General features: G+C 56.6%; 1 protein-coding gene across 1 annotated transcript in view; it reads left to right on the top strand.

The window, feature by feature from the left end:
* The window catches only part of CNTN2 (contactin 2 (axonal)), a 34946-nt gene continuing 30497 nt past the window's right edge, over nt 1-4449 (top strand). The window contains exon 1 of the mRNA XM_011990431.1: nt 1-84. The gene's annotated coding sequence lies outside the window, so the exon portion shown is untranslated. The remainder of the gene's footprint in view (nt 85-4449) is intronic.

The following is a 4449-nucleotide window of genomic DNA, read 5'->3' as shown; positions in this document are numbered from 1 at the left end:
CAGGGGCTGGCGGCCCGGCCGGCCCTGGCTCACCGACTCGGGCAGCGTCCACCTGCCCCAGCCAACACCCTTCTCTCGCCCCAGGTAGGTGCCAAAAGCTTTTGTCTTCTCCAACCCAGGGGCTTCCCCGCGCGTTGTCATGGGCCAGGGCTCCCGGCTCAGTTCCTGTAAATATCCCCCTTGTAACTTGGGAGGGAACAGGGACAGGAACGCTAGCAGGTTGGGGCCATTCTGACTTCTCCCCTCAGCCCCTGTCTACCTCAGGGTGGGTGCTGGGGCTCCCCTCCGCCCTGTCTACGTGGGCGGCATCCCGCAGGGCTCTATCAGGCCGAGCTTGGCGGAAAAGCTGGCCCCCAGGAGGATGTCCAGGAATTCGAGTTGGCCAGCGGGCAGTGGCAGCTGCCTGTGGAGAGGGCAGTTTCTCCTGGGCCGGCCCTGGGCACCCGGTCCAGGACACGACCAGTCCATACGGCCAGGCCCTGGGCCCTGGCCTGTCCCAGAAGTCCCTGCATGGAATTGAGCCGGAGTCCTCAGATTTGAGGTTACCCAGGGTCTACCTCTGCAGGGTGACCTCTTTGCAAAGTCTTGCTTCAGTTGGAGGAAGGGGGAGGCTGTGGAAGAGAGAGGGGAGAGTGGAGCACAAGTTTGGGCAAAGGCCTGTCCAGGAACTGGGACTCGGGGAGGCGAGTCCTGAGGCCAGTCACATCCCAAAAGGCGAGAGGCTGGGGCCACCAGGCTGAAATTCCTTTCCTTCCCTTCCCCCTCCCAACCTTAGCTTCTCCTCAAATCCCTCCCATCTGTCCTCACTGGTGGGAGGGAAGGATTTGCACAAAGTTTGGCTTTCCAGTAAGGAAAGGGGCTGGGGCCAGAGTGGTGTGGGGAGGGGAGGGGGCAGAGCTGGGGGGTTCTGGAAAGAGAGGGAAGTCCTTCTGCCCAGCACCATGGGGCTTACGTAATGGGCTAAAGGTGGGGGGCAGCCCCAGCCGGTACGTGTCCGGAGCTGAATCCTGTCACCTTCTCCAAGAGGGTCTCTCAGGTCTGGGAAGCAGCGGGATGTGGAGGAGGCAGTGCCTACGGAAGGGGAGAGTCCTGCTGCTACTTGGAGACGGAGTCGGGCACCCTCTAGCCCCAGACCACTGGGGGCTGAGCCTGTGTCCTAGGGGTGGGGGGATCCAGTGAGATCAGGAGGGAATGGGGTTGTGCATGCCATGGCCCCAGCCCTGGAGAAAGGTGGGTTTCAGCATCTTTTCCCTCTGCTCAGAAAGAGGTGGGAGGAGGAACAGCCCAAGAAACCCAGTGCACAGGTGATGTTCTGGTCTCGTCTGGGCAACAGTTTCAGCCTCCTCTTCCAACTCTCTGGCCAAAGACCCCTCAGCTCACTTAGGCTCCAAGTCTCTCTACCTCCTGGTCCCGCTCAGAGGGGCCGAATGAGCGACTGGAGATCGAGTGCAGCAAAAGGTGGGCCACCTGTGGGAGAGGCTGCTGTGACAGCACCTCCCGGGGGTGGGGCAGGGAGATGGCCTGGAGGTCACAACAGGTGCCCTCACTCCTGGCCTTGGGAGAAGGGAGCTCTCCCCTTAAAGACAGCAGCATCCAAGCCCCTCCCCAGGGTGCCCACCAGTTAACCCCTTTCTAGCCAAGCTGCAGAACCACAGACAGGGCTTTTGCCACAAGGTCGAAGTCCTTCCTAATCGCCTGTGGGAGTCCTCAGCCAGTAAGAGGGAGGCAGGAGGTGAGACAGACAGGAAAGGGCCCCTGAGCCAATGATGTCAAAGTCACCCAAGGTCCACCTGCCTCACGGGTGCAGAGATCGCGGTGCTGACACCATGAGCAGTGAGGGAAGCAGAGGCACACTGCTCATGGAGATGAGTGCCCCAGACTCCGGGAGCCTGCTCTCATTCCCGGCTCTCTCTCTCTTACTCTCCTTCCTTCCTCTACTCCTTCTTTCCTCGCACTCCCTTCTCTGGTCGCATGTACTCCACCGGCTTCGGCCCTAGGCCTCCCCCCCGCCCACCATTTCCCCTGCCAGATTTCACTCCTTATGCAACTCCATTCCAGCACCTTCTCTGCCAGCAGTTGTTCAAATAGAGGCACATGTGGGATGGACCTCCAAGGAATTGTGCTCAACGGGGTGGCTGCACATCTCGTCTCTGGCTGACCAAACTTACGCCTTAGGAGCATGTACATAGACAGAGGACCCCAAGGCATCCTTTCTGCCTCTAAAGCCACCAGGGAAGCAATGCGTTTGGGGTGGTTTGGAGGATGCGTAGTCCCCTCTTCAGAACCCTCCTCGAGCCAAACGTTGGTGAGAAAGCGTATTTCAAAGACAATCTCTAAGCCTGAGTGTGGGTGGTATTTGTATTTTTGGAGGGATTCCTAGGGCAGAACCAGGGGGTTGGAGAAGAGGTGGTTGATACGCAGGGGAGGAAGAACCACAGCAAAGAAAATGCCAGGGAAGCCAGAGGGACTTAAGTTAGACTGCAGGAGATACTTCGTGGCTAGAAGGGTGAGCCATGAAGAGGTGGGGCAGTCTTCTTTCAGATGACTCTAAGGATGGTGTGGAGAACTGGGGTCTGGTCCAAGGTTAGAGAGTCCTGCCTAGAGGCAAAGGTTGGGCTGGTTGACCCTGTAAGTTTCTTCCAACTTCCAGTAATCCTGGTTCAAATGGTAAAAGGTGGATGTGACTCAGGAATCCATAAGAAGGCAGACATCCTTTTCATTTCCTCATGCATGCTGGCCACCCCTTCATCCCTCAGGACCACAACCCCAATCTAGACCAACCCCCCAGAGGCTGTTGCTAACCTGGAACGTTTATGGGAGTTTCTGTGGGCTCTGTGTCCTGATGGTAATCATCCTGGAGTAAGTGCTTTCTTCAGTTTGATGATTCCTTGCTACAAGATTAGCCCATGTTTCTTTGTTTACCAAAGAGGATGCAAACAAAAGCAAGGTGCGTAATGTTCTCACCCGAAACCCGAACACCTTCCATCCCAGGACACATTCAGGCCCAAACACATCTCAGCATCCTTCTTACCCAATGAGCCATTAAGTTCCCTACTTAGATGGGGAAGTCAACGCCAGCCTCTCACACACACCCATTTAGTCAAACCTGCTGGGTTTCCTCCAGCCCAAACCCACATCTTCTCAGTGCCTGCCACCCTCAAGGACCAAGGGGTTCTCCCACCCTGTGCCTGGCTGGAGGGCAGCCTTCCTGCAGTGCTGCCCAAGAGGTGAAGCTAATCTGGACCCCAAATCCAAAGGAAACTAGCTTGAGAGGAGGAGCAGTTTGGACCCCACTTCCATCAGGCTTAAGTGCTGAACCACTTTGGAGGAAGCTGTCTAGGAACTGGGGGGAGCCTCCTTGCAGCAGAGTTGCGGGGACATGCAGAAATTGCTCTGCTAATGCAGGAGGAAATTTTCTTCCTGATTTGCTTCTTCAGAAACAAGTTGAAACCATTGTTCTTATGCCTGGCATCTCAAAAAGGGATCCTTCTAAAGTGCTCATTCACTGCTTTACACCACACACAGAGCAGGGCAGGCAAGTAGGAACACCTATGGTCTGGGGGTGGCTGGCTCCTGATCCTGAGCTTCCCAGGAGGACGGAAGCCTCTCCTCTCCTGTCCACTCCCTACTTCATAGGGTCTCTTTGTTAGAGTAGGTCTCTCCTGCAGGGGCAAAGACTCTAGGCTCAGATCAAGGGCCAGACTCCCCCCTGCCCAATGCTAGAAGCTCAAACAAACCCATGAGCCTGGGAGCCACAGCTGTCCCCAGAGGGCACGTCAGCACGAGGGCTGGGCCTCAGGGAAGCAGCTGCAGTCACAAAGAGCCTGCAGACAGAGCTGAGCAGCACACAGAGGGGGCTAAGGAAGGACAGGGCTGCATATCTCCCCTAAGGATGTCTGCAGCTCAGGGTACCACAGAGACCCCTCAATCACAATCCTTCACCCCGCACCTTCCAGCTGCTGCCTGGCCTGGCACGCTGAGATCCTAGCGGCCCCCACCCATGCCACCGCAGGGCCCTGTACTGACCAGAGGGACATGGGGATGGTTCAGACCTTCCTGGAGGATGATGGTGCTTGCCTCCTGGGCAATTCTTGTCTTAGGCAAAGGAAAGGGTACTGATCTTAGATCCCACCAGGCAGGAGGTGAGGGCGGTTGAGAAGGAGTACCTGTCCTGGCCGCGTGAGCCCCTGAGCACATTGTACCAGGTATAACTCTGTCATGGGGGCTGTGTCCTTGTGCCCTAGTCTGGGGTGGTGTGCTAGTGCTTACCTATGACCGTTGCACCTGTGGGGTGTAAGAGGAGGGAGGCACCTGTCCAGGAGATTGTGGGTTTGTCAGTCTCCTAAATACATATGAGTGCCACCTGGATGTTGTGACTGTATAGAAGTAAGCCAGACAGTTACAGTGGCTGTGGACACAGGGCTGTGAGATTTCTCAGTTTTTTTTTTT

This window comes from Mandrillus leucophaeus, unplaced genomic scaffold, assembly GCF_000951045.1.
Source record: "Mandrillus leucophaeus isolate KB7577 unplaced genomic scaffold, Mleu.le_1.0 Scaffold38, whole genome shotgun sequence".
In the NCBI taxonomy this organism is placed as follows: Eukaryota; Metazoa; Chordata; class Mammalia; order Primates; family Cercopithecidae; genus Mandrillus; species Mandrillus leucophaeus.
The sequence above is the reverse complement of the archived record's forward strand: the minus strand, read 5'-3'. Positions and strand labels throughout refer to the sequence as shown.